Genomic DNA, 21596 nt, shown 5'->3' with positions numbered 1-21596 from the left:
TATTAGATTTCTATAAATATAATTTCATTTTTGATATCTTCAGTTTTTTAACTGGGTTATTGTTTCCATGCCTGCAAAAGGAAAAACTAAACTCATGGGCCAAGAGATATATAATATATAATAAAGCTCTTTGAGTATAATAGCAATATATACATTCAATATTCAAGGGCTTAACGTCTGTATCTGGTAAACACGGAGTAAAAGGGAACAGATTCATGTCCCCCCTCTCCCTCCAATTTTAAACAGACAAAAACTGAAACAATGGCATTTAAGAGATTAGACATCAGGAAAAAGAGGACAGGGACTCCTGAGAGATGGAAAACAAGTGAGGTGAATCCTACAATTGTTCCAGTTTATTGTCTGGAGAGTTTCCAGGCTGTGGTGCAGGGAGAGGAGCGTAGGCAGAGCCCAGTAATATCCCAGCTTGAGGACATGCAGCTGGATGTCCAGAGAAGCCAAAGCAAATGGAGTCTGTAGGGCAGAGAACTGGAGAGGAGAGAGCTGTACAGAAATCTTTCTAAGATCTCCAAAGAAGCCATTCATGTAGTTAGTTGAATTCTGATGATCACATGCACATGAGGAAACTACCCAAGACCTGGCAAAGAACCCCCTAACAGTGGGAAGGGAACAGTCCAAAGTTTACACATGGCTGGGACTAGGTACCATTCCCAAAAGGCAGAGTGAAAAACTTCATAATTCAGGGGCACTGGTTAGAGGATAAAGAAGGACCTTGTTTCAGTAGTGGGGAAAAAATTAACTCTAGATTAACACAGCTCTGATGAAATGGATTAGTTTTTTGAAAGACACAAATTACCAAAGCTTATACACGAAGGAATAGATCATTTGAATAGCCCTATAATTTTTTTTTTTATTTTTTATTTTTTTAAATATATTTGTGCTTAAAACTTTCCTACAAAGAAAACTCTAGACCAGATGGCTTCGCTGCTCAATTCTACCAAACATTTAGGGAAGAAATAATACCAATTCTACAGAAATTCTTTCAGAAAATTCAGAGGAAGGAATATTTCCTAACTCATTCTATGAGGCTGGTGTTACCCTGATACTAATATCAGGCAAAGACATTATATGAATGATATTAACCAATATCTCTCATGAACATAGGTACAAAGTTCTTAACCCTTAAGCATCTCTGCATAGATTATTACTTCAATATTCAATAACTGCTGCTCATTATCCACCTTGTGCTGTGGTGCCGCAGGACCGAAGCAAGGCAATGGGAATTTTGCTAACGAGGACTTCTTCCGTTTCCTCTAACACTTGATTGGGGCCAGAGTAATATGCCCTCCTTTCTTTGCCTACCACATCCAGTCATATTTCATTGACCATGTTACTATACACAGATCTTTCCATTCCAACTTAGCTCTCCTTTTCTAAGCTTTTTTTTTTCCCTAGATAAAAGCACTACAGGTTTCTAATTTTCTTGGTATTAATGGCCTAAAAACCTGATTAGAGTTTTCTTTGTATTTCCAGTTGGAGATATCAGTTTGTACTTATTAGGCTCCATTTGTAGGCCAAATTCTGTCCTTCTCAAGTCTAAAAAAAACCTTACGGTGGAATCTACAGTATAACTAGAAAAATACTGGAAAACAATCATAATTATAAAAAATAATAGTAGTTGCTAATACTTATTGAGTTGCTGTAATATACAGATTCTGTCCAATGCATTTAATATCTAATTTGACACTTACTCCTCACAATGATGTGTAAAGATAGATATTATCCTCACTATTGTCCTTACTTTATAGACAAAGTGAGGTATACCTCTTAAACGGAGGATAGGATTCAGAACTTAACCACTCTACTATTAATGAGTCATAGAAGAGTTGTTATATTTTTTGAATAATCATTAATATAAAGTAATACTTGACAAACACCTATATATTAGAAAGCTATTATACTTTTTATTTGAATATATGTTATTAACAGAAATCTTCCTGTGATGACCAATATCAAGAGTTAGCTATAATTTTATTTAACATGCTTGGAAATCTACAGTTCTAATGGATTCAAGCTAAAATGAAATATTCATTCCCATTTCACAGATGAGAAATCATTGCTCTGAGTTAAAATCTTGACTTAGAAATTTACTAGTGATATGCAATTTATTTTAACTTTCTGTGACTCAGTTTCATCATATATGAAATGAGGATAATATTGCTTACTCCATAGGTTTGTAATCAAAATTATAAGTTTATGAAAAGTACTTAGAAAATCATATAGTAAGTGCTTAAGAAATATTAGCTATTGTCATCATTCTTAATCAGAAACTAAAGAGAAAAGCAGAACAACACAATAGCTAATAATGAGATAGATGTGATATGAATCCTAGCTTTACCAGGCAGTTTACAAAACTCTTTTTAACCTTAGTTTCCCCATGTGAAAAATGAAACAAAAATACTACACAGGAAGTTGTGGCAACAAAATGAAGAAAATGTACAAAAGCACTTAGCACAGTGCCAGCTACAAATTTCTCAATAAAGAACAACTTTTGATCAATGGAAACTGTGAGTGGTAAAGGCTGTGAATTTGATGATGGTGGTGGTCTCTATGATTTAACTTGCCTGGAATTATAGAAGACTAGAGGGAGAAATCAATTAAGAGTATACTTTGCTTCGGAGAGGGCGGTAGGTACTTTCAAGTGTTATCTCCTGGATAATGCAACACCCACAGCAGGTTTCACCTCCCAGTTTACCTGGTTCGTAGTTCATCTTGTAGTAGAAGAAAAGTAAAGAAAATACAGTACTCAGATTATATGGTTTTATAGGTACAGTTATTCTGAAAAAGGGATTCATACAAAGGTAGGGTTTTTTTGGTCTGTTTTATTTTTTTTAACGGACATAAGTTATCCCATTAAATCTAAGCCAATTTAAGAACTGCAAATTTCCCAGCCATATTTCGTTAAAAATGGTACTTTCTTAACTTTTTGGCTGCATACTGTCTATTATTCTTACTAGGAATATTTATTATTTTAATTGACAATTTGAAATTCTTTAGAACACTAACATAAACTATTTCAAGAAACAGTAGAAAATCCAAATGTGTGATAGGCATAAAAATTAGGGGTTTTTCTCCAAAATATTCACTGACACAAATGTCTATCTTTAGGACAGAAGATAAATGAATAAACATAATAGAAAAGAGAGGGAACTGTAATGACTTAATTAATAGAATACATTTTATTTAAAAGGTTAAATTGGGAACAATCATCTTTTATGCACATGCTTAGAGCTGGAAAGTGATTTAAATAACAGTAGCAAAGGAGAAAATGAGGTAAAATTATACACACCATCAACACTTTAAAAAAAATGACAAGTGTTATAATTAATACTCAACTTCCTTTACAACTCACATTACTTTAGAGCTACTATAAACTTATCTCTTGGGGATGGAGTTTAAGTCTAGTCATTTTACTACATAATATTTAGATAGCACAGCAATTGGAACAGCAGCAATATGACTATGAGAGGTGTGTCATTTCAGACAAAGACCTTATTTACAAGAGATTGAAAATGAGTGGGCCAGATGTGGGGAAGGTCTTTCATTCCAAAATGGTGAGGTACCAAGAACATCAAGTAAAAGACTATTGACGGAACAAGAGCCAAAATTTCTTATTCTAGTTCTGATAAAAGATTTTCCCTTTTTCTTTTGTAAGTTTCCAGAGCCTATTATATTCCCTTTCTTATCCTTCGGTTTTACCCAAGGACTGGTACTACTTGCTCTTGGTTATCTTAAAAGGATGTTACAGTTAACTGAGGAGATATCAGTAATATGTTGAGTCCTTCTGAAGATGAAATTCATAGACTTTTTTTATTTTAACTGTTATTAAATACTTAGAGGGCACTGTAGACCTGCCCCTCTTAAGATTTCTCTAGATTTATTAAGATAATGGTATTTCTATACTAAGCTCATGCTTCCTGGCATTCAGTTCAAGATCGATGGACACTACTTGATTTAATTACTGCAAGGCGCTTCATAAGGAGGACACCCTGGTTTGGGTGTTTGTTAGTTTCGTGGGCCGTCCTCTGATTCAAGAAGACTTGCTCAGGGAACACAGCAGCCAGCCTTCCTGTGTTTCTGCTTCTCCTGGTTCTAGGCCTTAGAGCTAATTAGAACTGCTCGACACCAGTGGCACCTTTTTCAAAAACATGGAAAAATATACATTTTCTTTTCATTTCAAGTAGGCTTACTGTATGGAAGATAAACCATAAATAAAGAAAGTATTGGGAGGGGGGATCTGTGAAAAAGATGGCACTCTGTGAGCTTATTTGTGGCAAACATTGAAGTGCATATAATACTTAAACATATTGGCTTCCCAGTAGGATACATTCATATTAATACAGTGATCACTTAAAGTATTTTATTCTTTTGTCAAGCCTTCCTACACACTTGAAATGCATTCTCACTGGGGGAAAATAATCCCCCCTTGCTTATTGATAGCATTTGACATGCATTCTATAACGTAAGTGACTATTAGGGACTGCACTTGCTTAATAAAAATTTGCAGAACAGTGGCAGATTTGGTGAGTTAATAGGCCCCATATGCTCTTCTTATGCTGACAGAAGATAGTAGATTACTAACATGCACAAATCTCTTCAGATAAAAACTGCTATCAGCTACAGATATTCTTTTGGAGAATGCCAACCCCATGTCACAAATGGGAAATATGCAGATGTGTTCAGATTTCCACTACTTCACATTGAGATATTTTGATACAAAGCAGCACTTTAAAATATGATGCAATGCTTGCCTTTAACACAGACAGCTCTATTTCATTTAATTTTTGATTTCTATATCTTTGACATAATAGAGACTGTGGTTATGAATGTGATATTTGGCACAACAAAAATCTACCTTCTAATGATCCTATAAATATTTATCTTTGAATAATTTTCTAGGAAACTAAATACTAAGTAATTCCTTAATGGCTGATAAAGTTGTTTCCAAGAGCTGTTCCTTCAGAACTTAAATAAAAATTGATGTAGCTGCCAATATTAAGAATCAATTTTATTCTCTTTTAGTAGATCAATTTCTGTGCTCCTGATCGACTTCCAGAATTTCTAAGGAAAGCAAACCTGTTTCAAGTTGTAAATTAAGTTCACTCCTTAGCAACCATGAACTATTACTGCATTAATTTATAGTGTTTTCTTATGTCGATGATTATTTGGCCTACTGTTTCTCTTTGGGGAGGCTTTATGAGTATCAACACTATGAATTTTTATGTGTTGAAAAATTCTTCCATCCCTTGAAAACAAAATACAAAAAAACAAAAGCAAGGCTTTGCTGAAAAAGAGGTTAGGGAATCAGTACAAGATAATGATGCTAATGTTTATCTTGCCATCTCTCTTAGTGAGCTTCTCCAAAAGCATACCTCTCCTCCCTGGCCATGGTGCTCTGACAATAAGCTAATCAGAACTCAACAAATGAAGTTTTCTTCTGATATTGTAGTGCATCCCCCAGCCAAGGTGCCCACTCACTCATCATTATCTAACTTTTCCAATGTTCGCAACTTTCCAGTTCTCTTTAAAATGCTCTTTCTTTCTCCATGAATCTTCGGAGAGCTTAAATTTAAAGTTAGGAAAATCCAATACTTTGCATATGTTCTTATACTATTATCTTTATCTCATTAAAGGGTATTGGGAAAATGAAATCATTCCTTTATAACTTCACTAATTCATTTATTTTGAATCCATTTAATACTGTTTTTCTCAAAAGAATCAGATACTGTGTGAGCTCTGGGTCCTGCTTCTTGGATATTTTTGGCAGTGATTTTCCCAGCCTGGGTAGTTTCCTCGCTTGTATGCTCTGATTAGTATTCTGTAACACTCAAGAGAGATTCGCCGAATATTTCTGGAGTTCACTCCCTATGCAGTTTTTTTTGTCTGTGGCACTCTACACACTCTAACCACCTTGCTTTCCCTGGACTCTCAGCTCCATCTCCTCAACTCAGTTAGTAAAAAATGTGAAATGAATCTTATAACAACTTTCATGGTATGGTATGGTATTAATTAATTTCTCTGGAATAAATTGAAAAATAATCACACTCTTTAGTAAATTGAAACATCTTTGTCCTTATAACCACAGCTTCTAAACCACAGAACCAATGGTCCTAAGACTCCTTGAGTAACTTTCATCCAAAGTTTAATGGGAAGAACACTGAACTAAGAATGTGATCAGTGACCGAGAGCAATATTCTTTGAAAGTCTCGTTACTTGCTTCTCTCCTACATATCATGCAATCGATGTTGAGAATAGGCAATTAAAAATTTTTTTTTGGAATATTAGACCACATAGACAAGGCAGCTGAACTGGTAAACTGAAAGGAGACCATGTCTAGGCTCAGGGCTATTCCCCTGTCCTGACAGCACACACGCCATTTTCATGAGCAGCAGCCACAAGTCCTTCTTCCAAGAGTCTTCATAACTGGACCTAAGGCTTTTTCTATTCCAGGGCTGAACTTAGGCAATTGCTTCCAATTTGCTCGTAACTACCTCCATCTCCCCAGCTCTCCTATATACCTCATTTACTTGGTACCCAGATTAACCCAGGCTAAACATCGCCTTCATCATTCTTCCAACCTACCCCAAAACCTTCACTAAATTCAACTGCCTAGAAAATAATACAGTCTCTTTTGTCTTATGTTCAGGTTTGAAGCCTTTTTACTCTTCTCATTATATTTTCTTCTATTCACCTTATACTGAAGTTATATAGAATGATTCCTAGTTTCTTCCCTTTTGCCTTTATTCTTAGTTGGAAATGCCTCAAATCTCACATGTATAAATATTATTACTCCTCCTGGGCCCAGCTCCACATTATTACCTATTCTCTTCATCTCTGTCTCCCCAGAACACTTTAGCTTTGCCTCCAGGCAAGTTTACCACTTTCTACTCTGTATTATGTTGATTGTATGCAACTCCAATGAAGGCAAAGACAGTGTTTTATTCATCTTTATATGATAAACTGTTACAGATTACAAAGGTCCTTAAAGATTAGTTGTATAGAGTCTCTCTCTCTCTCTTTTTTTTTTTTATGATAGGGGAAAGATTACTTATGTGAGATCCCTCCCAAGAACCTTCTTTCTCTGTAAATTTTTGGGATCTATCAGGGTTGGACTATTTCTACTACTCAGACTATGATAATTCCCATGTTTCCTAGACCTCTGATAAATATACCCGTTATCAGCAAGAAATTGATACTGATTAAATTGTAGGAAAAAAAGGGCACAGGTTATTCTGTAAGTCACACACCAGACAATGATTATTCATTATTAGCAAATGGAAAAACACACCTCTCATTCCACTATTTGTAATATACATTTCTGCAGAGTGATTCTAGCTTTCACAAGGAAAAGGAGGAAGGAAACTAAAATTTGTTGCCAATGTACGTGTGTCAGAAATCATACTAAGCATTTTAACACATGCTATCTTATTTAATCCTTACAAAAGCTCTATGAGTTAGGCATTACTATCTTAACTTTACAGAGGAGGTAACTGAAGCTCAGTGGGGTTATGTCATTAAGTTAGCAAGTGGGACAGCTAGGATCGGAAGGGTTCCTGACTTCAAAGCATAAATTCGTTCTACTATGTGAGTCTGAGAAGTAAGATTCTGCTAATGGCTTTACCATCAAGAACGATATATTTCACTAGTCACCACTACCTACTAAATGTATAATTTCCTAACAGACAACGTGAAAGAACACATGATGTCTCTTAAAAATGGTTGTTGATACTCTCAGAAGAAATAGAGTTGTCATAAATTGTTCTGAGCCTCATACACCTGGAAATTGTTACCAGAAAGAGGCATGGACTATTGTTCAGAGGGTGTCAGAGCAGTGCAAAAGGGGAAAAGACAGCCTTAGCTTTTATGGCAGCCAAACTGCACTATTGTTGGCTCATCAAGTGCACAGTCAACTAAAATCCTGAAATCCTTTTTATATTAACTCTTGTTAAGTGAGCTCTTCATTCAACTAACATCTGTGGAGAGCCAACGGTGTGCCAGGCATCATGGAAGACACTGGGATTGTGGAAGAAAACAAGACAGCCCAAGCTCTGTACTGGCAGGGTTTTATATCACACAACTAATCACAAACAGTGTGAGAAGTACCAGCAAACCTTCCTAAACAAAGCCAGCTTTAGCTCTCACCTTGACAGATGTAATAACCTCCTGCCTGAACTTTGGGATTTTGCACTTACTCCCCATAGTCTATTTTAAACACAGAAGCTAGTATAATCCTTTTAAAATGAAAACAAAACAAACATTTTAATCATGGCAGTCCCTTGCTCAAAGCCTCCTAATAGCTTCTAATCACATTTAGAAGAAAATGTGAAAATTTACTGCAGCCTCCAAGCCCAGCCTGGGCTGGTCCCCGGGGGCCTTTCCAACCTCATTCTGCACAGCTCTCCCTTTGCTCAGCATCCTTCCTTTATCCGCTCTGGCCTCACTGCAGTTCCCCAAACATGCCACGCATATTCCTCTCTGGGCTTTGGGACAATGCTCTTTCTCCTGACTGTAGTGCTATTCTTTCAGACAGCCACATAGCTCAATGACCCTCTTCATTCACGTCTCCACAGACATGTCATCATCAGAGAGGTCCTCCCTGGCCATCTTACCTAAGGTAGGAACATCTAACCTCAACTGTCACTATCTCTTCATCCTGTTTCCTTTTTCTACAAAGCTCTCATCATGCCCTGTCATCTTCCCAACTGGAACATAAACTCCATGTAGACATGGGCTTTGTTTTGCCCATCAATTTGTTCTCAGGGTCTAAATATGTGTTGAATGAAAAAAGGATGACCAGAGAATTTTGAAAACAGGTAATGAAGAGATTAAACTTAGTTTACAGACTGGACTTTCCTGATGGCTTTGAGACCTGGAGACGTGTAGGAAAGCATGAAGTTAGTATTAGCACAGAAGAAACATGAAAGCCCACGAACAGGTCCCATACGCAGAACCCAAAGATCTTTCATACAGCTGAAGTGCTCAGCATGAGAGGGAGACTGGTGAGAGACCAGGTGGAGGAGAAAGGAAGGAGCCAGTCATGGAGGATCTCCAAAACCACATAATGAGTTTTGTCTTTATCCTGAAGGCAATGGGGTGCCGTTAAGGGATTTTCAGCAAGAAAGTGACATGATCGGATTTGTGTTTTAAAAAGATCACCCAAGCTGCAGCGTGGAGAATGAAGTGGATGGGAGTAAGACAGGAGGCAGTTGCTTTTTTTTTTTAACCCAAGTACAGGAATTTACATTTATCCCTATTAAATTTAATCTTCTGAATTGCAGTTCATCAGTTATTCCTGTTCCGATCTTTTGAATCCTAATTCTGTCATCCAGTGTATTAGATAACCCACCGAGCTGTGTGTCATCTACACTTTTGACAAGTAAATCTGCTATATCCATGTCATGTGGGGGGCTTACATTACTGAACATCCTCCTGTTCTCTTCATGGCTCTTCTGCATGTGCTTGTGAGCTGGCTGGCTGGGTAAAAACATACTTTCCCATCACTCAACAGTGTTTCTTCTCATAAAGTTAACTGGCCAGCCCAGAACTGAACTATAACCCTCAAGACCTAGTAACCTGAACTACTCAGGATTTTCATGTACGTTTTCCCTAGAGCTTGTGGACTTCACATTAAGATGGCAACTCAGTTTATTCTTGCATTAACTAATTTTGGCACCTGGTTTCCCGCTGGGTAGAGTATAGCTGCTTCTGTTCTTGGCTACAATGAGTGCTATCAAAAGATTTCTCTTCTGGTGTGAACTGAAGTATATAATACTGTCTATATTCCTGCCCAGAATCTACTATCATCTGTTTATTATGCAAACGGTGCAAAACCAGGCTTACTACTACATAATAGATTTTGAAAAGTTGTCATCCAGATTCATTGTTTATTAGAGGATATTAACTATGGGGTTTATATGCCGTCTCTCCAATTCAGAGCACAACCATCCACTTAAATGGGATGCAGAAAGTACTGCACGCACTCTAGTGAACTGATCTAGTATTTTACACCGCTCTATTAGATGAGCTCATTTACATCAGGCTCCTTTTTGCAGAACCGGTGATTACACATACATATTAAATATCTGCTATCTTTTTGGAAGGTATTGAGGTATATCAAGAATCTTGAACAAGGTTGAGTTAATAGAAAACAGTAATAGGAACAACAGAAAACTGCTAGACCCAGAGTCCTCAGTGACTTCACAGGAAGCAATTTTTAAATCTCTTTCCTTTAGACCAGGAATTTCTTTGGAGGCCTCCAAGGCTGCCGTTGAAGAAAGGAAAGCAGGAAAAGCAATGGGCTGCACCTATGCTTCATCAACACCTCCTACCACTCTTCCTCCTCCCTTATTCTTTGAATCTTAAATAAAATTTCTTGCTGTGAAAATATAAAAGAGATTTAGGAAAATCGACTCAAAAATATTTGGGTATGATTTATTCATTCAATAGATATTGATGGGTTTTTTAGCAATCTGTGCTTACCTAGAAATTCTTGTAAACTAGAAAAAAATCCCAAAATACAAACTGTTTTTGAATGTAATGATATTTTTAAATGAATTCTAAATGTTACAAATAATAAAATTGGCATAGGTTGACATTTCAGGGATAATCAAACATTTATTAATTCCAGATTTCTGGCTTTATTTTCATACTTTAGAGCCAATGATTTTTTTCAAGTTTCAGATACTTCGGTAGGTCCTTGTAAAGCTCATAAATTCTAAGCTTTGTGCCTATAGTGACCATCAGGGAAAAGAAAATCCTTGCCTGATTTAACCAAAGGAATTGTTTCAACAATTCAGGAAATAAAAATATAAAGTTAAAACCATTGCTTTAGGGTTATTAAAAAGAAAAAAAAATAATTTATTGTTGTTCCATCTGAGTGTCTCCTTCCTATATGTTCTGCTTTCACTAGATTTACTAGTTTGAAAATTTCACCAAAATCATCCCAAGAAACTCACCCTCATCCTCTTAAATATAATCGGTCAAGGCTGACTTAGTCCATGAATAGGGAATCAGGTCATTGCTCTCTTGCCACTTTCCTACTGAGTCCATAATTCTATCAAAATGGAATTGGATTAATAGTCTCTTAAGACTAAGATCTAAAAGAATCCAAAAAATCTGCCCGACTCACACGAGGCTGTCTTTGTACTCCTGTTCGCAAGCAGTGATTGGAAGTTCACAACCTTACACGGCAGCTATGGAAGACACAGTAGGCTGGCTGAGCCAGTGTCACGAACAACGCCATTCTCCCTAGCTACTTTCTGGCTAGAAAGTATGTGATGTGTCATAGCCCTGGCCAATGAGATAAAAGTGGAAGTTTGATGGGCAGTACTCCTAGATAATATTGTATTTCTGATACAGGGAAGAATGTTGGCATACTCTTTTGTCTTCTGTTGCCTGTCTGCCTTTTTACTATTTTTCTTTCCCAGTCTGGAACATGGATACGATTTCTGAAGATACAGCAGTCATCTGGATACTTAAGTAACAAATATGAAGAAAAAAGCCAAAAAATCGAGAATGACAGGATGGAAAAAGAGAAGGAACATAGGTCTCTGATGGCTTCGCTGAGCCACTGAATTGGCTCTATTTGAACTTCACATTATGTATGACAAACAGACTTCTGTTTATTACACCACTGTTGGCAGAATTCTGTGAGAACTACAGTGGAATGTGCTCCTATTTAATATCATTTTAAGTGGTAAGGAGTAACTTTCTGTGCCAACCTGAAATCTGTTAACAAACATCTCATCATTCTGTTCATAAATACTCTTATCCTCTCTTTCACGTGATAGTCCTCAAGGATATGAAGTCAGCCAAAATAACCTGCACCCCCTTCATTCTTTTTGTAGTTAAATAGCTCCATTTCTTTCTACCATGGGCAGGATTACCTGCTTTTTAAATTCTATTTAAATATTATTTTAAAGCTGCCAATTGATTTTAATTGTAAATATAATACATGTCTGTATTAAAAGACTTGAAATATGCAGGAATGTATAAATAAGATAAAAACTATTCTTGTAACTTCCACTAAGAGAAAACTCAATGTAAACATTTTGCCAAATACCATTCCATGTACATGGACACAATCTGTATATCCATACAAATACTGATATAATTGTCTACTGTTTTCTTCAAATGATGTTTTATCATTAACATTTTTATCATTAAATAGTCTGAAGATTTTTAATTGTTGCATAATAGTCTATCATATCTATTAGATTAATAGCTTATTATTTCACTAACCTTCTAATTGCTGGAAAATTAAGTTCACTATAGTAAAAAATCCTTAAACTTAAATCTTGGTCAAATTTTTCTTTTTTTTTCTTTTTTTTTGTACAATAACTCCTTGAAATGGAATTACTGTATAAAAGATTTTAAAAGAGTGCTAAGGGAACTTATGCGATAGCCACATTCCCTTGCAGTAAAGAGGCATTAGCCTAAATGCCCAACAAATATGTATTGTGACACTGGTACATGTATATTTCAACATTTGCTGATGTTTTCCACTACAATATCTTAATGTCCTTAATTACTTGTGAGGTTGAACATTTTCATATATATTGTCCAACCAAATTTTTTCTTTTGTAACTTTTCTGATCATATATTTTTCCAATTTTGTATTGAAATATTTATTTTCCAATAACTAACTAGAGCTCTTCATGTATTAAAGATTTTAATCCTTTATTTCATAATTATTCCTTTATTCTCTTGAACAACAAAGAACATGTAGAAAATACAGAGTAATGATTAAGTGTCTCTTAAGCAGGGTCTCCTAATCCTATTTTAAGAATATTGGAGTTTCCAAATTAATTAACTTTTTAGGTTGTTGCTGGATTAACAAAGAAACAACATAATCCAATGTGCACTCTTAGGATCGTTTCTTAGTTTTACATGTTATCCAGAGTAAATCTCTTCTCCAACTAAAGAAAAAAACAATTGTCTCTTTTTACTCAAATAAGCTTCTCTAAGTGTTTTTCTTATATACCAGCTTTTTATTTTCATACTCGACTTTCTAAAACATGCTTAGAAAAGTACATGGTAATGATATGTTAAACACTCATGTAAGACTATTGCCTTCTTTTACAAATATAATATTCCTAATCCATTAAGGATGAAGCATATCATCAGTCTGCCCCCCACCCCCGGCACCCCTCCCCCTCCCCAGTGGTGTGGACAATTCAACTGAGCTGTCTTTAGAAATTCTTGCCCTTAATGACTTTGTGACCACGTTTTCATTATAATAACATCTCTAAATTATAGCTTGGTCATGGATAAACCCTTTAAGTACTATTTTTACAGGGATACAGATTTAGATATCTAAGGAGTTAGTTATTTAGTTGATTTGAGAGTTAACTTATACATCTATCAATATCAAGTAGCTATGCTGGACATTGTACAAATCAGGTTGCTGAATATGGAACATTTTAAAGTTCCTCAGTCATCTTAGCATATTAAGTCATAAGGGCTTGTACTTGTATTAATAAATTCTTTGATTAAACATAAATACCAAAATTGCTCCATGGATAAAAATGTGCATAAATCACGAAGCTGTAATGGGTGAGCCTGTACCAAGTATTTAGACCATGTAGAATATTTTCAATTTATTTTGAGTTAATCATGTTCTTTGATTCAGGACTTTCTGGGTATCGCTTTAGGATATTTGTCATGACAACCATTACTATATGACCCAAGGTGAGCAAAATCTCTGAATATTCAGCTTACACAAGATTTGCGACAACTCACAGGCAATCAAATTGCTCTATACTAATGTAATTCAATTTCATGCTGCTGCAGGTAAAAGCAAACAATTCAAGTATGTTTTAAATATAATTCCCATGGCACGAGGTTTATGCATTGACTACACTATTCTTCTGCAAACAGATTTATGGAAAATGAAAATTAGATTCATAAATAGGAAGCAAGTGATTTTTTTGTTAGAGAAGTATTTATATCTTCAACTTTTTCTAATTCTACAAAAATAAAAAACTTATAAATTAAAGTTAAATAATATAAATAAAAAGATATACTTCTTGAGATAAAAAATAAATAAATAAAAGGAAGGTATAGAAGAATAAAATGGGAAAAACAATGTCCGTGATAGAAGACTATGAAGAGCCACAAAACAATCTAATTAACCCTCTCTGGCAGTGCAAGTGAATTCACATGATCTAAATCAATTATGTCAAGTGATTGCTTAATTTATTCATAGATTCCTTCAATTAGGAAATAAAGCACACGGCTCCTTTCTTGAAGTTTTAAACAACTGCTTTCACTATTTCCTATACAATGAAATTAACACCCTTGGCCTTATATATTTCCTGGGTATGACTCTTTCTTTAAATCTGTTCATTATTATGAACCTTCTTCAAACACTCTCAAATGAACAAAACTAGTTTGGTTAAGTGAATGTGAGTGTAGAGTGCTCTATTCTATACCCTCCTGAAATATCTTTATCCCTATTCTATTTTGCTACTCAAACCAAATATTTACTTGCACTTTTATTCATTTATCTTTTAAGAATTTGTCTGCACTTTTATTCATCTATTCATTTAATATTTTGATGTAGGAAAGGGGAACCTGTCTACTTAGTAAGATCAGACAAATCAATCATCAAGATCAATGGGTTTCTGAGATTGCACCCAGATTGCTCTAACACTATCCATCCATAACATCCATCTTGTATTCACTCAGCACCTACACATTCTAAGTGGTGAAGAGAGTGCTAAGTAAATACAAGGTTTGACCTTGTAGGAGCTTCTCAGTTGAGGAGTGAGAAAACATTTTCATATACTAGGTACTCCAAAGAGTATGCAATTCTATGCTAAACTGGTGAAGTCAATGGTAATAGCTTTAGAAATTCTGAGAAAGAGCTGGAGACAAGTGACAGCTACTCAGAGCAGGCAAGATTTTAGTGAAATGAATGAAAGATGAAATTTAAATAGGAGAGAAGAGAGAATGGGCTCTTCTGTTTTTAAAGTTAAGGATAAGAAACTAATAAGTCTCACTTGAAACAAAAAGGCATTATGGTTTGGAGCCCAGGCATCAAAGTTAAATGTTCCTGAGTTCAAAACTTGGCCCCACCACTGACTAGCTATGCCACCTTAGATAAGTCAGTCTCTTTAAGCCCCATTATATCATCTGTAAAATGGCAATAGAATTGCTGTATAAAAAAACCACACGTGGCATATAGCAAGTGCTCAAAAACATTAGCTACTACTACTACTACCATTATAGTTACCTACTGCTTTCTCTCTTTTTCCTCTTCTTACTTTAGATTAATAGGTATTGTCACTCCCTTGAATATTGGGCTAAGTTTGATTTTTCTTATTTTACCATATGTAAAGGAAAGGTAGTTACTTCTAGTCACTGACGTGCAATAAAGTAGTAAAGATTATTTTACAATAGATGTGCTATTCTTCCTGAGGCATCCTGCACTCAGTCACCCACATTCTGTCATCATAGTCCATGGATAATTCAGGCTTTGCTACAACCTTGCTCTTTCATGCTAGTCTGCAGTTAATTCCTACTTATTTAGCATCTGTGGACACTTCTCTACCTTAGAGATTCTTTCTCAGGTCGCACCCCGCTTCACAGCATTGCTCCACATGTCTCATCTTGTTGGCAATCCTTTCTTCACCCTACTAGGGCTGTAGCGCATCACCTTTAAACCTCACAAACACATCTTCTCTTTGCCAAGAGCATTCTTCAAAGCACTAGTCTTATGAAATGGTCTGAACTCAAGGTTTCTAGGAGCAAATGAGTCTGAGAAATACTGCATGTATTATATCTTGAAGACTCTTAAGAAAATGGTAATGCATATAAAACACATTGAAGGCTGTGAATAACCTTGTATTTAAGAAGACAGTTTAACTTTAACTCAGAATTTTCCAAACTTGCTTGACCATTCATTACTAACCTATGGCTAGAGGACCTGGCCACTTGTGATTGTCCTCTAGCCTTTCTGAGTCCAGGAAAGCACTAAGATGATTTACTTGGCATCTACCAAGTTATTAAGGCTGGTAATAGGAAAACTCTGATGTAACTCATTTTTCACTCATTTCGAATTATGTTACCATAACTTTTTCCAAATTTAGAAAATAAACTAAATGTTTCCCAATTTCCTGATATGCCCTTGTTTTACTTTTAAGGAATTTCAGCTGAGACATTTTCAGTTTCTCACAATTCTTTTAAGACCATCCTAAAGTACTTGGGGATTACGCTAGTTAGTTCTTGGATTAGCAGAGGGTAGATCAGCTTTTCCCAGCTCACTTGAAACCATCACTCTTGATTAGTTAATTTCCAATTTGATCTCTATTTTAATTTTCACTTTAATTTTAGTACTTTTATTGGATAGAGTTCCTAGTAACCTTTTAATGAACACTAAAAACCAAGTAGGTATTGAGACATTAGCCTTTTCAGTCACGTTTCCTCTCTCTTCAATTTGTAGATATTTATGTTTGTTATATTGAATATCTTTCTGGTGTCTTCATTCACTTATTTTATTCTGACCATTTATATCCCTACTCTCTCAAACTTTGTTCATGAGACTATTTCCACTAATGTAACCTACAGAAGAAATAAGATATTATTGTGTGTTGTCCCTGATAAGTCTCAATTATTAAGAATAGTACCTACCCTAGAAGAAGCATATATGTCAAAGGAACAAAGGCAGGCAGGGAGGCAGGAATAGATAGATGGATGAATTTCACCTGGGACTGAAATTATATATTCAGGTGCTGGACAACTTTTCAGTCTTATAAAAACACAGTAGGTGTTTCTGGTGATGCCAGCCTTTGTACTAATGTGCTCTAAAGTGGCCAGAACTACTGTATATATAGTATTTAGTACTCCAATGGAGAACTAAAAGAAATTATTTTTTAAAAGATTAACTAACCATAGATTAAGCAGGTTTTATCATAAATAAGTCCAAGTTCTGACTCTGCCTCCTATTGATGTTTAGCTAGACACTTTCTAACCATTTAATGAAAGACACAGATGTATTAATTAATATGTATTTTGGAGCAGGTAACATAGCTTTAGGAACGCAAAAGCAAAATATCTATTTTCCCTCATGAGCAAGAGTTGTGATTTGACCTTTAACGTACAATAACGTTTTATTTCCAGAAAGGTGATATTTAATTTAGATATTTTCAGACTTACAGAGGAAATTCTCAGATGTTTCACAATAGAAAACATAGTCAATAAATATATGAAAAATGTTTAGCCCCAGAAGTAATTTTAAAAGTAAATAAAAATATTCCTTTTAACCTTATAAAATTGGCAAAAAAACAAACAAACGAACAAAAAAAAAACCACTCAGATCCTTCCATATACTACTGATAAGAGCAAAATTTCCTTCTTGGAGGGCAATTGGTCATATCTATCAAAAGCTTTACATCTTTAAACAACATTTGGCCAAGGAATTATACTTACAGAATTTATAATAATAAAATAATCATGATTATTCACAAAGGTTTATACACTTGCAGGCTCAATGCATTGCTCTAAGAACAAAGAATTGGAAACAATCCATATGGCCAAATAATATTAGGCAGATAAGTCAGGCTAAATTTATGTAAGAGCAAATCTTACAGTTAAGTGATGATACTTTAGAAGCTAAGATATAGATTGTTCTTAAAAGACACAAATTTAAAAGCATATATTCAGTATAATCATTTTGGGGAAAAAGAATATAAAAATATAAATATGTATATAGAAAAAATATGTAAGACTAAAGAAGTTTTGCTTTATTAAAAACTGCAACTACTGTACATAAGAATGAGATAGTTGTAACTCCCTATAGTAGTTTTAATTTCCACATAAAACATGGCCAATAACAAATACGTATCATTCTAAATACTGTTCAGAAGAGTCAACTATGAAGCTGCAAAACTTCATTTAACACTATTATATTATATATTTGATTATATTTAATTATATATTTATATATAATATTTTATGCTAATGGAATGCTTACTTTGAAACAACTAAAATGAATTTGGTTCATATTTGCAAGGAGGATTTAAGTATTTTGCTCCATTCTTTGAATAGCTTCCTTAGCTTCATATTTTTATGAAGATGTTCTTATATTAATACAAAAGGTCTTTAAGAAGGAACACAGAATTTCATTTAAATATGAATAATAGTTTACAAAACAAAGGCAAGTGAGAAAGATAGCTTTATATTTGGCTTTATTTAAAATGCTTAGTATCTGAGAGGTAGAACTTTAATTGAGGTACACAATAAAAAAGGAAAGTGCTTCATGACTAATCCAAGTTTTAAGAATATATCAGTTCTAAAGGATACGGCAGTTTCTTATTGATCAGGATTTCCCATTAGAGCCTAAACAATGCTCTAAATATAGAGGTTAATTTAATAAAGATCTGCATGAGTTTGCTATTGGCATATATCATTAGTTAAGGCTCAATTACAAACATTTCTAAACATTATAGTTTTATTTATATCTCCTGTGGGAAAACAGAACTTTGGATTTCCCTTCCAGACACTGAATTTAAAAAGTATCTACATATTCCACTGACCAAGAAAATGTAATTTTAGTGAAAAAGTACATGGCAACATTTGAGACCATTTGTGACCCCATCATTGATTAAGAATCGATGTACAAAATCCATGTAACCTTTCCCCAGTATTTCATAACACTTGAAGAGAATTTACCATATTGACAATTCAAGTCAACCGCCAATTACAAGAAAAATGTGTAGAAGATGTAGAGGCTCACCTCTAATAATACTACTAAGATGATCCTCTCCATGGCTATTACTAGTACTAATAACAACATTGCATCTTGTATGTTCTAAGCATCGGATTACATGTTTTATATAAGATTGATGAGCCTTGATTCAAAGACTAATTTTTCCTGAAGGAGGTATATGAGAGAGTTGTGCCTCCTAGCCATTCATTGAACAAATGGTAAATAAGAGCAAATGTGTTTAAGGTATTTGTCACCATTTATTCATTGGAGATGGTATAAGAGTGGCGGGATGAAATATGCCCCAACTTTTGGACAAGTCTAAAACATATAAAGTAGTATAAAATTACAATTTCTACACAAAAGGCATCATTTTCCAATTAATAGTAATAATAAACACAAAGTGAAATTATTCTTAAAAATATATTTCTTGAAAACATATTTCTTAGGGAAATGTAAAAAAAAAAAAGGCAGGGAAAAACGATACATATGGACTTACAGGGTGAGCATCATGTCCATTACACAAAGAGGCAGGCATTTTTATGCCCTTGCTTCCAACTCAAATAGTTATTCTAATTTTAAAGAAAATCTGTACTACTCTGCTATATCTAAGATTACAGTTATATTATAGATATTGAGAAGTGATTTATATCTCTGTAACTCAGTTAATATTAATACTAGTTCATAATTCATTTTCACTTCAAAAAGTACAATTGTCTAAAATTTAATTATATGTTAAGTTATGTTAAGTAATCCAACTGTTGGATTTCCTAATGTTTTGAAAGAGGCTTGCTTTGGATGGCAGTGCTGTAAACAATGTGTAAAGTCAGTCATTCTAAGTTTACTGGTTTCTCTTTTTTCACCGAAGATGTCTTTTTAAGAATTCAGCCTGAGTCATGATATGTAATTAATTTCTCTAAACTCAATTTGTCTTCATTAAGTCTTCCCACTTCAGTTATAAATTGTATGGTTATAAACAAAAAATGAAAAGAAACTTTATCCTTTATCTAATATTGAAAAATACACAAAGGTGCCTTTTCCATAATTCTGAAGAATTTTGCTTTTCTTCTCAGTCTTCCTGAGTTGTTTTAATTCATATATCTATTTTTTCTTTGCATACCACTAACTAGAATTCATCACTATTAACTTCCTAAATTTCAAAGCTCATAAACTTTGATTTGACTATCACCACTAGATATATTTCGGGTGCATATGCAATTTTGTACAGATTTGAATTTTTCAATTATCAGCCATGAAAATATCTAAGGAGAGCTCTCGTATGCATCAAGTCATCTCTCTTCCAAGCAAGATATTTTATTTCTTTCAACTGTTTTTCATTGGACATGGTTTCTAAGCCTCTCACCAATATCTGGATGCATTCTACACTTTTTTTTTTTTGGTCTCTTAAAATTTTGTACCTGAAATTAATTACAGTACTATCTATGTTACAACCAGGCCAAGGTATTATAGAACTATAATTTTCCTTGGTCTGGTAACACGGAACTAGCTTTGGGGGTGCCCATTTCAGGCAAATAGTTAAAAACCAGGGACATCTTTAATAACTGTTGTTATGCCAGGTCTCTCAAACTCTATACTTTTACAATTTAATTCTTTTATCCTGACTTCAGGACATTACTTTTATCTTTCACCGCCCTCTCTGAAATAGACTCACTTCTCCCCAGTCTCATCTCTACCTGAATTTGGTTTCAGGAATATCATCTCTATCAGAAATTTTATTATTTATTTACTTACATAAAACTTTATTATCTAACTACCAAGAGAGTGAAAATACCATAAGAATTGAGCCTTTGTCTTATTCACCTAAGATATTGCCTGGAAAATATTAAGTATCTACTAAATGCCTTTTAGATGAATTCACCCATTATTATTTGTTGAATTTTATCTTCAACTTTAGAAGAAATTATTTGAATGCTAACTCTGTCAATCTAACATATCACTCACTTCTGAGACAGAATCTACTAAAATTTTGGTAAGAATGTCTTTCATGCCTTCATCCAAATTATACATATCTATTCTCCATCAAATTCTGTTGTTACTTATTAGAATATAATGAGAGAAGCCGAGTACAGAGTCTTATAGTATATACAGTTCTTTTCAGAATTAACAATGAACCTTAATTATCACATTTTGAGAAAGAGTTTTCTAATGCTATTACCTACCTTAATGTATAATTTGGCTCAAGTCTCAATAGGAAAATAAATTGAAATATCTTTATAAAGACCAATATAAACTACACTTATAACATTTCTCTAAATTTTTAGCCTAGAAATCCTATCAAAAAGAAGACAGCAGTTGTTTCTGAGACACCTCCCCTCCCCCATCATCCCCTTGGAGGTTGCTGGTGACCACTACTTTTTTTTTTCTTTTCATTTTACAAACATGGAAACCCTCTGAAGATCAGCATTGAGATCACTAGTTTTCACCAGTTGTTTCTGGAATTCATCATATTTGTGAAAATTGGTAAATTGCTTCCTGTCCTCCAGAGCAAGGCCTGCTCTTCTTAATTTCTAATGATTAGGGATAGTCACTTTATAATCACAATCCTTTTATGTACAGAATATAAACTGTCTAGCCTTCCATTTGCTGGAAGCCATGTTTTTCTAATTCAAACATCTTTCTCATGTGCGGATGAAGATAAAATTAACACAGAAACTAGGTGGCTCTGCTTTCCACCTGACAGCTGTTAGGTGTTCTGAACAATGGGCCACCACCACATTTTCTATTTGGTACTGTAAAAATAGCTTGACGGTCTAACTCTTATAGGTTTTGCAAGTCTCATCTCAAGCAGCTGTTTAGATCTTCCTGCATTTTCTTTTTCTTTTTATTCCTTTCTCCCTCCCTCCTTCTTTCT

The 21596-nt window shown here is 34.5% G+C and overlaps 1 protein-coding gene across 10 annotated transcripts in view; it reads right to left on the bottom strand.

Annotated features, from left to right (window-relative positions):
• The window catches only part of PARD3B (par-3 family cell polarity regulator beta), a 901201-nt gene that overhangs the window by 319621 nt on the left and 559984 nt on the right, over nt 1-21596 (bottom strand). The window lies entirely within an intron of this gene.

The sequence above is a fragment of the Pteropus medius genome, unplaced genomic scaffold (assembly GCF_902729225.1).
Source record: "Pteropus medius unplaced genomic scaffold, Ma_sr-lr_union100, whole genome shotgun sequence".
Taxonomy (NCBI): domain Eukaryota; kingdom Metazoa; phylum Chordata; class Mammalia; order Chiroptera; family Pteropodidae; genus Pteropus; species Pteropus medius.
This window is presented reverse-complemented; position numbering and strand designations above follow the sequence as displayed.